Here is a 17,423-nt window from a genome sequence, read left to right as displayed (position 1 = left end):
AAGAAATGAAAAAGTATAGTTTTATCGAAAATTGTATTGCAATTAGTGTGCAACACTTTTTAAATAACTTTTTTAATTTTCTTAAAAAAATCATTCAACTTAGAGAAGATGTATCGATACATGATTCTTTACGAAGTAGCACAATCTTACAATTTTTCTCAAGTGTTCTACGTTCGAATAAAATGTTTACGCGTCAATGGAATAGCGTTCTGTCGGAGCATCAGGTTTTCTTAAACGTATCGGTGTCAGTGTATCCAAGCGACAGAGATGAACAGGCAACTCGCAGGATTGTGTAAAGTACGAAAAGCGCGTCGACGTCGACGGCGATTCTAGTAAAAACTATCTGAAAAGAACGAAGACATCTCCCGTTGAACAAAATCTTTCGTCAAGTTCTTTTTGTTCTACATTCTTCGCGTCGCGAGGAAATTTTCAAGAAACTTTTTCGGCGGGGGTTTTTTTATCGCGTGATATATCATGATTAGAAAATGATCGTCACAAATACATTGTCCCTGTTAATTACTCGGCTCAAGCGTTATAAACGACTTAAGCAAGTATAAGAACAACCAATTCATAATGGTATATTGAAAATTTCCAAAATTTTATTGAGAACTGTATCGTTACCACACATTTTGAGGCGGCTCGCTCGTATCTTAGGTACAGAAAACCGATATATGTGCGCGATGGTCGTCTAAGCGATAACCTAGATTCGCCGACGCATAAAATGGAATCGAAAGTTGAAAGAGGAGAAGATACATACACGGGAGAGGCGAAGGAGGAGGAAGAGGAGATCTCACCTTCCATAGAACGCATCGACACCTATTACATGCGCATAGATATCGAGGTGTCGCGTTTCGTAGAGATAGCACTTTTACGTTGCCGTCTTATCGCGTATCTTCCTTACAAGGAAGGCTATTTCCCGAATAAACGATAGCGTAAAATAGTCGAGACCCTCGAAGGTCCTACTTAATCTCTATTATAAAACAACGGCTGCCGAGGCGTCGGAATTGTCAAACTGCGAAAGTAAACGATTCTCGCAAATATGATCACTGTCGAGATTACAGTATCTGGCCGTTTTGCTCCGAGAGCTCAAACAGGAAGGTTCTCACGAAACTCACGGATTTACGGAAAGCATCTATCGTGAGATTCTGATCCGAGGAGTGAAAGTAGATGAATAGAGCAGTTTCCTCATGGAAGCAATAACAATTCATATTCATTCTGAATACATCTTCATCGAATATACATAAAATCTTATTAGCATTGAACAATTTATCTAGACGAACGTTAAGCTCGATAATTTTGAGTGAGGAGATTCGAGCTTTCGTAATTAATGGCAATTGTGTTTTGGAACGGGAAAAGAAAGCTGCCATGTGTCAACATACGTGATTTAATGCATTTCTGAAGTAGCCGATTCAATACTGATTAAATATCCCGTCGTCGCAACGGCGATAAGCTTACTGTTGAAACAATTTCAGCCGTAAGGTCGATGGCGGATTAGTGGCTCATCGAGAGCGTAATTACGGAGCGGGCGGTCTCCTTTCTCAGGAGACTCGAGTTTACCGCGCCAGCGAGCGAGCGAAACACACGGCGAAATCTTATTATGCCACTCCGTAACCGGGGGACCAGGAGCGTAACCTCGTGGAGAGAAGATGACCGTAGGAATTACGCCGTTGGCGCTGACGACGTGCACCGCGGCATGATTCATCCGACTTTCATGAGAAAATGCAATTTTTACCTGTGAAACCTGCCGCACGGTCTTATGACACGCGCTATAACAGCCGCTATTACCGTCCCCGTAGACGAAACGTTGAAACAAAGGCAACCAGTTGTTTGCAACCGTATCAACGCATTTGCGGATTAAATTATGCATCAAAACTGTATTTGCAGAAATTGTTGCTAAATATGTGAACACGTTTTTTAAACATTGAGAGATCATGCATGCAGAATTACGACGTCCATTAAAATTGGAAGATAAAAATGATGCTGAATTAATGAAATTTACTTAGAAGATAGATTTTAGACATATGAATATGTTTATTTTCCAAATGACTGATAAAAGTCCCTCTTTACACAAGTTATTGTAATTATACAAGTTAATGTATAATGATTATTAGATTCTTTTGAGAAAATACGGCATATCAAATTTAATTACTGAAAAATTATTTAAAATATTGTTACATAAATATTAATTAAAAATTGAGCCATTTTAAGTTGCTAGAAGTAAGCAAACATTGAAATATGTGTCGATATACTGGTCAGTATAGAAACGTCATATGTTAGCTGTTTAATTATACAGTCACCTCTGATATTTCTAACGGCGAAACATGCACAAACAGTATGTAAATTCTTAGTTGGAAAATTTAAATTTTTTATATTATATATAAATTTAACATACATCGCATGTCTCAAACGGTTTGTCCACTCAAATTTTTGTCTTAATTAAACACAAGATAAATATGTTAAAAAGTAACACAAATATTATGTACAAAAATAACAAAAAATGTAACACTTTAGTGCATATTTGAAACAGCGTGGAAAAATATAACACTCGAATAAAATTAACATTTTTAATATGCTAATATGTACATTTTATTCATTTATCTTAAAATTAACATGTTTTAAAATACATTATTCTTATGTTATTTGTTCATGTATCTACAAACATTAGTTTAACATTAATAACTACTGTTTTTTCTCTGGATAAACGATGATAAATTATATCTAAATGAATAAATGGCTTTAACATATCTATTAAATATATTGTAGTTTATTTGAAGATGAAACAACTGGACCTAAGAAATGTTAAATGTCAACATAAAATAACATAATTATATTATATTAAATTAATACTCGAATATATTAAAAATTTAACACAAAAATTTTAACAAGGATTATTTTTAATATAAATACAAAATGTTTTCTATTATCTATTAATAGTTATTAAAAATATTTTATTAGCTTAATTTTACGCAGTTAAAATTAGTGGTAATTAAAACATTTATTAAAAATATAAAATCACATTCTCAATAAGTCACTTTTTGCTAAGAATGTATAGCTACGGAATGAAGAAATAATTGATTCTTCACTTGTTTTTATGGATAGTTTAAAATAGTATTACTTGTTTTTTTATTGAAAGGTAAAAATTCTTTAAGGAGAATAATGTACAATTTTTGTTGAAAAAAAAATTGACTCTTAATTTATCAGAGAACCTGCACTTGATAGAGAACGACGTTCCATGTAAGAAATGTTTCTAGCTTGTTTTTTGTCAGAAACTTATGATTTCAAATCATAAATCGAGCTTCTTTTGACGCGAGAATTCCGGAATGCTTTTATGCTATTTGGATATTGGATGAATGGGAGCAATGAAAATGTAAACGAGCATAAATTCTGATTGAGGGAGGCAAATTCTCTCGATATTAACAAGTCGAATATTACACATTTAATAATCTAGATACACTTTATTACTCTGTTAGATTTTTATTTATAAACTAATGAAGAAGCGGAGTTTATGATTTTGGTGAGACACTGTGACGTAACTTGTATCGTAAGATAAATATTCTTTTCGGATCGTGGAGTGAGCTATGCTGAAAAATGTACTTGTTATCTGTTTCTTCTTTTGTACGACGATATATAACGAGCTATCTGACTCGAGCTAAAGACTTCTTTGCAAAGGAATCGTTATGGTCGCAAAAATATCTGACAGTAAAAAGACACGTCTGGCAGTGTACTTTTGTGGAAAAAGCACAGTTTTCTCACAACCGTCATCCATATCGAGATCGGTGTGCGGTGATTGCAGGAAGACAAAGTGAGCTTTGTCTTTGAATTAAAAGCGCCCTGTCGACGAGCTTACTTTAACAAATAAGCGCATTCTTCTTTCTTTTTATTTTTCCGCAACATTTCTCCGGAAACGTTCGTCGATGGTTGCCTGATCTGAGAAAGTTTTGATTAATCGTCATAGCAGCTGTTTTAAATAAAGATATCACTCAATGAAGGTATCAGCAATTATTATCTTTGTATCTGCATTTCTTAGGCCCAGTTGTTCCATCTCATACATATGGAATCACGTGTGATGCCAACGAAATCCTTTTGTAATTCATGCCGGAAAAGATTTCAATTTTATCTGATTTTACGATGTTATGAACGCAAGCATAGTGATTATTGCATGTTAATCAGTTTTATATCGTAGGTTGAACAGGTTATTCAAATCAAGATTTTCTTGACCTAATCACTAGAAAATAAAATTTTGGTGCACTCTAATTTTTTCTGTGATTGGAATATATAAATTTATTTTTTAAACTCTTTTCCGCTCTGTCTCCTCATTGATGATCTTTTGCGTGAAACAATTAGCAACGTGAGTATAGTTCTGCAATATGATTCGAACAAAATATTTATTTAGGACTACAAAGCGCAAAAGTGAAATTATTATTGTAACGATCGAAACTTTGAGTTATGTGAGAAAAATCAACAAAGCTCACGTTAAAGTGTGAATCGCGTATTTTCGGAGCACTCGATGATGGAGATAAGCGAGCGAGATAATACGGCCGAGCGCGAATGTTTTATCCGTCGAAAGTACGATGGAAATCTGCGCTTTGTGTAACGCTCGGTGATCGTGGTTACAGAACCAGCGTCGGCGTGCTCCACGTGCACGAACAGTACTCCATAGTCCTCGTAAGGCTGACTTTCTCCTCCGTTGAGCATTACGCAACCACGTACTCGGCATCTTTGGGTCGCAAATGCGGACAGAACGAAGAGAAAAGGAACAGTCGAGAGACAGTAACAAAGCCTCGTCGTTTCCATGAAGACGATGCGATTTTATATTCATGTCTCATCGCGTATGGTGATGATCTGTATTTAACCATTGGTAAATTGCTGTGGATTTTTCTTTTGTTGCTTTAATCATGGATATGATTTCTATTTAGTGATACAAGTCAACATAAACATCGTTCTATCTTTTTTGGTATTTAGTGAATACCCAAGAAGAACTGTGTCAAAATAAACATTTGTATCAGCTTGTAAATGAAAAACAAATGAGACTACCAATTTAAATATAGATAATCGCTATACAAGACACGAATTCAAAATCATGTCGTTACGTTTTCATGGAAATATGAGACTTTGTTACGATCAACTTCTTCCCAACAACTTTTCTCTTGACAACTTATTCTATTAAATGGAAAACATCCGATAATTCCTATATATTTTCTGATTTTAATGAAGTCATATTTTTTAAAAATTGTAATATCTTTAGAGTAATACTACTTTAGTATATCTTCTCGAAAGTAGAACGTTTTAGTTCTAGGAATGCTCTGAAATGTTTTATTAATAGCGAAGAAAATATCAAATACGAACTCATTATTATATTTAATGTTTTTTATTTAAAACCGTTATGGACATTTTGTAAAATTATAACGTTTTTTATGTTTTTATAATAGCTAAATGTGATGTGATGTTGATGTTTCTAACTGTAGCTTGGAGAGATCTTATTTGCATAATGAATTTGAAGTATACATGAATATTCTTTGTCGCTTTATACATTTGTGTATTTTATGTCGTAGAAATAATTAACGTCAGTTTTACAAACATCCATTTGCTCGTAGTTAATTACTTCATCACTACTTGTAAATCATATTCTTTAATTTTTTCAAGAAGAAACAGTAATGAATACCGCGAATAATTATCTAAATCAGGAAGCGATCTTAATTATGGTAAAACACGTTTTTTTCTTGGCATGGTATTTTTTTTCTCCATGCTTTTCCTTTCTATAAACGACATGTTGATTGGCGTGCACTTTCTATGCACAACTTTGCAGTCCGGGCCTGTTGACACGGCGAATGCGATCTAATTAATTCAGGGAAATTGCGACGGGCAGTCGTGTGCGCTTGGTTAAACGCGGCTTTCCAACGCGTATGTAAAAGAGAGAATCCGCCGTACTTCCGTTTCACGCACGGGGCGAGCTCGAGGTTGTAAACACACCACAGACCGAAATAGGGTTCTCATATTAATAGCTCGTCCCAAGTGCATCTGGTTACACTGTGTCGAGATACCAGCAAGAATGAGGGTTTAGGTAGAGAAATATCGGACGTGGATATGCCGGTAAGAAAACGATATAAGCGAATATAATATTTATGGTACAGTAAAGTTAAAAACAGTTTGAACCATTTGGTCAAAAAATCGTAAATTATTTTTCGCTTTTAAGACCGAATTATAGTCGGTCGTTTACGTCGGTAAACTATTTTTTTATGACGATACTTTTTAGTGATGTTATATTTTTATGTCATATCTACCAAATTACTTCAATGAATTTTTAAAGAGATATATAATTTAAGAGTATAAATTTGTCGCGTGATCCATTTTATATTGCGATATATAATTGTGAATTTCTGACATTTATAGTCTTGTGGTAAGCGTAGCGTGAAAGTTTCATTGTGCGTTAGTTCTCTGTGTCAAAAATACGGTTTTTAATCCACCCAGAATATATCGAATTTTTAATTAATCATTACCTTTTGGGAGGTAAGGATGAACCATTGAAAATACTTTTGCCGAGATAGTTGCTATAAAGTATATATGAGCATGCAAGTGGAAAACATTCTTTAGTTATGAAAGACTAACTTGAGAGAAAGAGGAAAAGAGAGAGAGAGAGAGAGAGAGAGAGAGAGAGAGAGAGAGAGAGATCGTCTTATTACTATACTTTATGATTTATTTAAAACGTAGTTTGCAATATATTTAAATTCATAAATTATAATTTTTCTGTATACAATTTTTTTTTTAATTTCTGCAAAGGAAAAATTAACTTCAAATTCTTTGAGAAAGCTGATGTTGAAACAATTTTAATGAAACCAAGAATTATAACAAATATTATACCACGTGAAGTGTCAATCATAATTTTGATAAAAATATCCATTTTCTTTGTGAAGATAATAATATGGAAAGAGACAAAAGAGCGTTATTAAAATTAAATATGCAAAATGAAGATTAAGAAACGTGATAAGTATACGAAATGTAAATCTTCCGAGACAAGTGTAACATGAGTGTCTTGTCTCACCTTGGGTCAGCCATGCGACGACACGTTTTCGTCACATTTGCCACGTGACAGAAATGAAAAGTACCGCCGGGTCTGGAAATCTCCTTCGGAATTCGTTTAGAGTCGTCTTAGATCTCTGATAACGCTTATCGCTATAATGAAAAACACTCGTAACAGCAGTAGAACAATAACACTGAATCGCCCGACGTGCCGTGTTCTCTCTCCCGCACTTCCGGTTCGCGGAGCGGAGCGCGCGAGATTTCGCAGTACGCGCGAGTGCGCGAGATGCGCGCGGATAATCGCGATTTTTCCGTATTTGCCGTTGTTCTTGCCGTCCAACTTGGTGCTCGCGGGAGAGTCTGGTCGCCGGGACCTTACGTCGACGCGAGGACCACCACGACGACGACGCCGACGACGACGTTGACGGCGCTGACGCCAGTCGACGAAGCAGCCGACGAGGCGACGTTTGCGAGGCGGGGATGCGGACCCCAGCCGTAGGAGGGGTTAGCAATGGCGGTGCGAGAGCAGGGTGCGGAGGTGAAGTGAGGTGAGGCGAACCTGGGCGCAGGTTCGCACGCCCCCGCGATATTTACCGCTCGTGCGAACCTTCGGGGATTTCTTCGGGCCATTCTGCATGAGATCGCCGTTAAAGAGCGGTTGAATACTTCCTCGCTTGTGAATATCGCAGCTTCCTCATCAAGTCCACTATTTTCTCAAAAATCACCGCTTTAGACATATTTATAGCTGAACAGAATATTAAATATATTGTAGAGTGAAAGAGAGGGAGAGTAGATAGAAAATAATGTGGTAATTTTTGTCACTTTGCCTGTGACGTGTTTTCCTTCAGACTCACAATCAGGCGTGATCACAGAAATGAGAGTCAAACATTTCGCACAAGATCGTAAAACAACTGCACGTGTGACTAGATCATCTTCGACTTCTGACCGTTATAGAATTTTTCTGACGATTCGGTTTTATGTGAAAAACGAGCTGTTTCTCCAATTGCGTGCTATACAGGAGTCTGGACTGTTTGAACATTAGAAAATACCCATTTAATTCGGTCGCTTTTGTTTCGAAGGCATTGTGTGGAATGTAGTATAAACGGCTCAGTTGGTTGGGTGGTCACTTTTGACAAAAAACATTTCCGCCAGCACTGCGTTCGCGTTAACTAATTTTCCCCGACGCCAATTGTATTTGAACGTAAAGAATTATTTGATCGAGAGTGTAAGTGCAGCGTACACGACACTTCTTAATATAGACGACTTCCTTTATTTTTTTTTTTTACGGTTCGCGAAATATTTATCGATTGGTCTTTAGTTTAATTCGCCCGTGGCTTTCAATACGCCGCCCCGTCGGAAAAGTTAGAGAATTTTGTTATACGGAATAGCAGGCGGCCTGTTGAATCGTGAAACGCGAATAATTTTCTCGTGAAACAAAAATTACGATTTACCGTAATACTTAAAGCAACAATTTCCATTCATTTTAAATAGCACAATTCACTCATTTAGATTCCTCCAACTCCTGCATAAACTGTCAGCGAAGATTGCATTACCTTGTAAGAGGAAGGTTCTTTTAAAATTACATGATACTTTTAAAAAAGTATGAGAGATTTTTTTACATTTTTTTTTATTTTAAAATTGCTTGTATTCTATTACTTGCCATTTTCAAGGATATTACATTCCAAGCGTAGCGCTTAGTTTGCCGCGAAAAATTGCGATATTGCGTGATGGATATGTAACGTGTATAACATGTGTCAGATACGTGAGATGCAGATAGGACGAGATCAATGGAGAGGCTCGCTGTCTGTTTTTTGATGCCTATCTAATGGTTATAAAAGTATCGTCATTTCTAGAAATCATTTTTTTACAGACGATCATTCGACGAAGTAGGATTCGTTTAAAATGAGAAAAAAATAGCTACAGAGATAACAATACATATTTAAATTGATGAAATATTAATAAAGAAAACGGTCGTTTTACTAAAATAATTTCTCACCCCAACCTTAAAGTGGAGTATCGACATTATATTAGCGTCACGTGTCAGCGCTATTTCGCATTTATTATAATGTTTATTTAAGGCGCACATGAAGTGCCCTTAAGTTCTAGCTGTCTCTTAAATTATAAACTAGAGCTTTAATCGAATTCGCAGCCTCTGTGACTGAGCTCGCCAAAGTTCGATACATCAAATGCATATGAACGCTGCATTTGATATATGTTATAATTTGATTGTAGATAACGCTTTCTCATATTCGATCATGTACTCCGCTTATTGACTTTTGTATTATCGCGTTTGACACGTGGACGTATATGCGCTAAACACGTTTCATAATAAATGCGAATTTATTATGAATGTAAAGCGAAAATTAATACATTATTCTTTGTTTCTTTGTTTATTTTATTATAATTATTTTCCTGAAAAACTATCAATTAATTTTCAACTTTTTTTCTACACACATATACATATATACAGAAATATATTTTACATTTGATGAAAAATTACAAGAAAATTATAAGGCAGATGATTACGTTAGGTATAATACATCTATAGTGCTTACCTCAGTAAATATAATCTTATAGTCTTTATTTATTATAACGATATTGTCTTAAGGCTTCGTAGGGCACCGAATTTAATCGAATTCCATAAAACAGGATATTCAAGCAAGTTGTCGGAAATTATGGATATTTTAAAATTAATTGATTTACTGATTTCTCATATTTGCTTCAATGAAATTCTATATTAATATTATAATATAATTGTAATCGTGAAAAAGGAGTTTAAAGTTTATTTATTTTATTTATATTTACAATTCCTGGACGCTGTGTTGTAAATAATGGCTCGTAAATAAATTTGGTATTTGCGACACGCGGCTTTATCAAGTGCATGGCATTCATACGAAGCGCTATGTGCGTATCCGAGCGCTTTGTTTTCCGGTACCAGCGGCTCCATCGTGCAGTCTGGTTTATCTAGAGCGCATGCGCTTCTTGAACCTCTGGGGTGATAGCGATGGTGGGGACGGCGGTTTTCGGAGGGTGGATAGCGAATATTGACGTGTCGCAGGCGAGCCAGGGGTTAGCAGGTGGCAGGAGCCAGCGAGGCCAAGGGCTCCTGGGGGCAAATGAGGGGTGGAAACAAACTCGAGAGGATGCGGCGTCTGATACTGCGTGTAGGGGTTGAATCTCTTTCGCCTGTTATAAGGTCACCGAGAAATACCTTGAATTTATCTTATTTTGCGCAATGCACTAATTTTTAATTTGCGTTTGCTTAGAAAAAGAAAAGAATTATAAACTGCTTTTATTTTCAATCAAGTATGAAAGGCTCGGGCTTTGTTAGTACAAGAAACAAGTTTTAACACGGCGTTCCATTTATTTATGATGAAAGAAACATTGGAAAAATTATCGCAAAATATGTCTTTTACAACATAAGTATTATTCTAAAGTTTTGAAAAAAAGCAAACGTTGTAAGATCATTGATAAAAAGATCACTTGATAAAAATTGATTAACAGTTTTAATTTTAACTTTATGAAACAAAAATAACTGAGCTTGTTTCGATAACGTTGATGATTTAATAATTAACATAGAAATTAATTGTTAATTTTTAACTGAATTGAATCTTGAAATGTTTGTTTTTATTATCAAAAGCTTTACGATTTTATCACAATTTTCGCTTTCATGCAAAAGCATTATTTATTTAACGACTACAGTCATTATGTAACAAATTTTCTATTTTTATTTGTAATTGACTGGTTTATCGTTTGCAATAATCATGTGTTAACAAAAATGTGTACTCGCATATATTCTACATATTCGCGTCAAATTATATGAAACAGAATATCTATAGTAGAATCATAGCAGTCGCAACGAACAATAAATTATTGAGGATATGAAATAAAATGTATTATTCTTGGGAAAAAGAGTTCAATATCATTAGTTTATAGCATGAATCAAGCTTTCAGGCGTCCCTAATAAATGAGAATAACTTCAATTTTCTACTCGTGCAATAGAATTCACTTTTTTTTCTTCATCTCTCGAGTATTGTATTACTAGAAGCATGAATCATTTGAGCATGTTTTATGTTTTGCAGTCAATATTGAATTTCCAATTACTATAGATTTGTTTTTCGTACACGATACGCATCGACTTATATTATTGTATGTAATTTAGTTATATTATTTTGAGAGTCTATGAGTTATAATAGATGTAATTAATTTCAGACGTGAACAATAGCATAGTACTAAAAATGGAAAAAAACATTTTTTATATTATTTATAATTACTTAATTATTTCGTTCAAAAAATTGTCTTTTGGAAATCGGAAATTTTGATCAATGTTTTTACACAAAAAATTTTTCTGGAAACAAATAACGTTCACGTCTCAGTTGTCTCAATTCATAACGATGTATTCTTTTTTTTTAAATTTCTGCTCAATATACCTACCGCCTCGTCGGCAAGCTCCTTGTACAGGCTCTTTTTTTTTTCAAAAAGAAGGAATACTTTTTTGCTACAAGAAACAAATGTGTTTTCTTAGGATCAACCGAACATAATCACATCGAACTTAGGCCCATGTGTAAAAGCGATCCTCTGGGATGGCGAACGCAACCCGAACGCAACCCGAACGCTCATGTTTCCCCGAAAATCCTCGTAACGAACTGTCATTCTCAGGCCTGTTGTGGTCCATAGAGGGAAACGTGCAACACGCGCGCAATTCCACGGAGTTGAACAACCGTGACAAATACGACCTCCCCTCCGTTTGAGCCTTGAAGCCTAATCGTTCCCGCTTTTGTCAACGGCCATTTCCTCGATTGCCATATTCCCGCCCTTCGTTCTCGCGAAGGTCTTCGAATAGATCGATTGTTTCTTGTCAGATAATTGATTGCGTTGCGGATTTTGTAAACTAATATTGCTTAAGGAATATCGTTTATCAATATTAACTGGATAATACTAGAATATAAATAATATTAAAATAAACTAACAATTTAATAATAATTTTTATAGATAGAAATAGAAATAGAGATAGAGATAGAAATAGAAATAATATTTGGGATTCCTTTCTCTTACAGAAGGAATAAAAGAAGTAAAATATTCTATTTTTTATTTTTGATAATATATGCATTTTTATAATTTTTTTATCTAAAAAATTCTTTTTATTATGTAAAAAACATTAATTTCTTCTAAAAAACTAATTTTTTTAAATAAGAATGTTAATTTAATGAATGTAAGTAATAAATAAGCTTTGTATTTTATATTTTACGCTTCTTTTGAGAAGTAAACAATATAATATAATTTGCTTAAAAATGATATTTGACTTAAAATAAAAGCTTTTTCTCGATGAATCGAAAACAAGATTGCAAAAAAATAATCTCAAAGTTTAGTGCAATTTTATAATGTTTTGTAGTTGCATTAGCAAGTTTCCTTGTTCTCGTGTGCCATCTCAACCTACAACATGTTGTAATCCCTTATGCCACGGCCTCCAATTTACGTCAATCTTGGGAGCAATTTGGGTTGTCCTTTAACCACATAATTTGATTCGATCCAAAAGACGAAGTAAAGATTTTCTTAATTTATATCCGTAAACTAATATTGAAAAAGGTACGTTTTTTTATTACTTTTCACATACTCTTAAAAATCAATAAAAAGTAATATAAAATAATTAAAAAATTTATTGATTCCAAGAAAGCGTATCTGACTTTGATGTTTTAATTTACTGGATACACTTTTTATCTTATATATTCACGAATGTTGTTGCGCCGAAAGACGAATTCGCATCTTTCCCGCCTTACCGCGCGTCCGTACTCATATCTCGTCTATCTCGTGGAAAAAGAGAAGACGAATGTCTAATGGATTTAGTTCCCTATGGAGAAGACCGATGGAGCTGGTTTTGAAAGGAAGGCGGATTCTCTTCGACGTGCTTGCATCGTGTTCGTGCCGGGCGAGATTCGATGTGTGAAAGGGAAGTAAGTAAAATCATGGGAAATGCTTTACGTCTGAAAGCCATTCGCGCAACACGATGATAGAACATCTTGAAAATTGGATAAAAGCCACTCATGAATTCCGGCTCTAGCGTACAAACTGGATGCAAAGTAGCAATAATTTTTAATTATTAACAATAAATGCTCATCAGAGATTATTTATATAATTTTGTACAAAGTTAAAATTATATAAAAAATTAAAATGTTATAATAAATGATCAAAAGAATCAAAAGTCACGAGCAAAAAAGAGTGTGAATGAATTATAATGTTCATTTCAAATAAGACACTTTAAGAAACAATTTCGACTCATAAAGTAAACGACTTTCAGAGTTAACGTGTATTAATTCATTTTAAAGTGTATTAGCTTTCAGATATATTTTCGATTGGTTGTAAACTTTATATATTGATTAGAATCATCAAGTTTTTATGCAATACTTGAAAATCTACTCAACTTAAATTTGCTTTTATCATTATTTATTTATATACGATATTTATATCATCGTGTACTTTTACGAGTGTGGCTCATATACTTACACGAAAGATTTAGTGAAGAACGGAAATGCTTCGAAAATATAAGATAGCTCGAACCATAGCGTTCTAGATATTGCTACGGCGAATTGCTATGTGCAAATATTAACCGTTTGGATCGGTATATACCTATACGTGCGCATATACGAATAACGTGTCAAAAGCTCGAAAGGAGATTTTACATGTATTATAAAATATATAAAATCTTAATCAAATATCTCGCGTGTCATTTCTAAATCGTTCAATAACTTGTTACGCGCGTCAGGAAGTTAATAGACGTTCACTTTAAAAAATTTGCAAAATAAAATTTCATTCCGGAATCGTTTCCGAGACGTTCACGTTTGAGGCACCGTACCGAATGATAGAACGCTGCATTAAAAGAGTCGTCTGGAGCAGTCTTAATCCGAGCGTTAAGAATGTCGTCGGATTCAGTAAGAAAGAGAAAGAGAGAGTGAGAGAGAGTGAGAGGGAGGGAGGGAGCAAGATGTCGAGTTTTCCGTTCGTGCGAGCACGACGCCTCGACGATTTATCACAGACAGAAATGCAATTTTCCGCAATGAGTTCGCCACAGTTAAGCGACTCGAGCAATCGAATGCTAGCAGTATCGCATAGCTCGCTGTGCACATTGAATGGGAATGTTTAACTCTTTATTGCAAATTATGCACGCCATTTTTTTTTATTAATGCACTTCTACATAAAAACTGATATTATAATAAAGTTCTGCTATAATAAATCGTAAATTTATATAGTATTCTTACAATAAGTTGTGAGATTTTGGCGATGTAATTGAATAAACAAAAATATCTGTATGTGTGACTATAACATATTTTAATGTAACTTATTTAAAATTTATACGTGTTTATATATGTGTATTGCACGCGCGCACGCACACACACACACACACACACACACACACAAAAGAGATAATATATTATTATTTGCCTGCGAAAAAGAAAATTTAAAACAAAATCGGTTATGAAAATATTTTCATTAAAATATTCTATATTACTGTGTATTTATTTTTTGAAATAATATTAATGTAGTAAAATAATTATAAGAATTATGAATTATAAAAAGTGATTATTATAAAATATAATTGTTGTGGAATATTAGTATAAAAAGATAGTACATAAAAATAATATTAAAATAAATAAAATCTAAAATTGTATATGCAGCGACATGAAATGATAAACTATACATATTTTTTTATTTAAAAAGTTTAGTGTGGGATACTAGGAAATTAAAGAAATTTTACAAACGCCAAAAAAAGTAACAGCAAATTTATTTAATGTATCTACAAAATGTTTATGTCAGTATATCAGTATTAAACATATTATCTTTTGTGTTAGTATATTTCAAAGGATTAGATTTTGCATATCGATCAGAATTGAGAATACATGAATGCACGTATACAGAAATACTACATAAATGCATCAAAGATAATTTCTAGAGCATATCACAACGTTTCTCATAGCATTTCTGAGTTGATCAGAGTAATCTTTTCTGCAACATTTTAGGGAAATGTGCCAGAAATATTTCCAGGAATAACTTAATGAGAAATATAACTGGAAAAGGGAACCATATTAATTGTAGAAGTGTGTACGCATTTATTTTCAATGAAGAGCTGATGATATGAACGATTTTCTTGTAAGAAGAATCATAAATTACATAATACGTGTGAGAAGATAAATTCACGGCTTGTTAGCGATAGCGATTGAAATACCACGAAGGTGCCGGCAGCGTCGGGTTTAAAGTGTTAAGTTACTCGCGGAGAGAAAATGTTAGCAGCGCATATTCTCCCCTGAATCTAACCCCCCGAGGGGCAAACCGGAGCGGTTTAGCCACAGCTTGAAATAGCAGCGGTTACGCGCTCTGTACCGCTTGCTCTGAACGTAATTGTATGTGTATCGCGTAATTGCACGTTATTGTGTCGCGCGACCGAAATCGAGGAGGCTCGAGAAAACAAGGGAGCGAGAGAGATAATGACAATAAAATAGAAAGAAAGACAGAGAGTGAAAGAGAGAAGGGGATAAAAAAAAAGCTTTTACGAGCAAAATTATAAGCTTCGTTTTTCCTACGATGGAAACGAATTCTGCTAAACGTCTCTAGAATGCAACGTCAGCCGTGCCCTACTCTCCCCCCCTCTCTCTCTCTCTCTCTCTCTCTCTCTCTCTCTCTCTCTCTCTCTCTTTCTCTCTTTCTCTTGCGCGACATAAAATCGAATTATGTCGCAGCACGATCAAGCTAGGGACAACCGAAGACACGCAATTATCTGACGGAATTTCATTCCGCTTTCATTGACGCGACAATTTTTCCCGCAAAAACGCACCACCAGAACCATGAAAATCGTTATTTCTTGTTCGCGACGACCGAGTCTGGTATGTCGGTGGCAATAAAGGGGTATGATAGAACAAAGCGCACTTGATTGAGAATAATATTCGGGACATGGAATGAGTAATCACGGGTCTCACGCGAATGAATCAGACTTTAAAGAAAATTAAAAGAATTGTCACGGAGATTTGTATTCTTCAAGTTATGATTGCGATGTTCACTTATACGTACATATTACGTGTATTTTATACGATACAATAATAATTTTCTCTACAATTTTTACTGCTACTGTGATTTATCTCTTCTCCAGAAGATTTGGAATTCTTTTATTGCACAATATGAGACCAAACAAGAACTTGTATTAATGATGAGATGAGAAATGATTTATTAAACTCTCAATACTTTATAATAGATATTAGATAATTTAACAAGGTTTTAAATATAATATTTACTGTTAACTAACTTTACTTTACTGAAAGTATGCATCTTATTTCGGAGACAAAATTTTTATGAGTCGTATAATAACAATACAGTCTGTATATAATAGCGTTTTATTAACGCTTGAAAAATATTGTCCAAATTATCTTGAAGATATATATATATATTTTATTGCTCAAATAATAGATATTACTTGTGATTTTATATACATTCTATATACATATAATAGTTATTTAATGTTAATGTACAAAATTAAATGGATTTTTCTAAGCATATTACTTTTACTACAGAAAAATATTTTGCATATATCTTATCATTTTTTATTGACCCCAACATACAATTTACTTCGTGTTTTCAGCATTTGAGCTATTTTAACCAAGCCGAGGAACTAACAGAAAATTTATTGTCGGCGGAAATTCTCTCTCTCTCTCTCTTTCTCTCTCTCTCTCTCTCTCTCTCTCTCCCTTTTCCTCTTTCTCTTTTCCCCTTCTTTCTTTTTTCTTTCTTTCAATGTTTTCCCGCGCAGTTCGCTATTTTCGCTCAAACTCGTCAAATATTTCGTGAGGGTGTCTTTTCATTCGCCACGAGAAATTCTCACCCCTGCTACTACAAGCTATTCGATTCAATTCGGTTCGAGTCGACTCGATTCGAAGGGTAGTCTGATTAAATTCCTTTCGGGATAAGAGCGGCGAGAAGAGGATGAGGGAGGGACGCGGGCGACAAACTCTCGAAATCACCGGAGCGAGACAAGCCGACTCGGACAGAGAGTCTTCTTCCCTGTCGATTGTCTCAGCGCGGCGATCAGCATCATAGAACGATAGTGCAGCGTTTCAACATTTGATGGAGATGTTTTCAAGTGATGCCATCTGTCAATCCGTTGCTTGTACATGATCAAAGAAACGGTTACAAAAAATCGCGAGAATTATTTACTTTTAAGAGTTTAACTTTCAAGTCTAACTCTTAAAAATAAAAGGGACTGTCACTGTTATGTCGCACACAACTGAATAAATCGAGAGTATTATTAGCGCAATTTATGCATAAACATGGAAATTATAAAAAAAAAGTGTCATTTCACCCGACATGACATTTTCTCTCGACTTACCTTATACATCTACCGTTCCTATAATTAATTCACGAATGAA

The 17,423-nt window shown here is 34.6% G+C and overlaps 1 protein-coding gene across 2 annotated transcripts in view; it reads right to left on the bottom strand.

Annotated features, from left to right (window-relative positions):
* LOC105838240 (brain tumor protein) overlaps positions 1-7,473 on the bottom strand; it is an 87,398-nt gene extending 79,925 nt beyond the window's left edge. For both annotated transcript variants that reach the window (XM_012683660.3, XM_036285449.1), the window contains exon 1: positions 7,040-7,473. The gene's annotated coding sequence lies outside the window, so the exon portion shown is untranslated. The remainder of the gene's footprint in view (positions 1-7,039) is intronic.
* Positions 7,474-17,423: the final 9,950 nt, after the last annotated feature.

Source organism: Monomorium pharaonis, chromosome 4, assembly GCF_013373865.1.
Source record: "Monomorium pharaonis isolate MP-MQ-018 chromosome 4, ASM1337386v2, whole genome shotgun sequence".
NCBI lineage: Eukaryota > Metazoa > Arthropoda > Insecta > Hymenoptera > Formicidae > Monomorium > Monomorium pharaonis.
The sequence above is the reverse complement of the archived record's forward strand: the minus strand, read 5'-3'. Positions and strand labels throughout refer to the sequence as shown.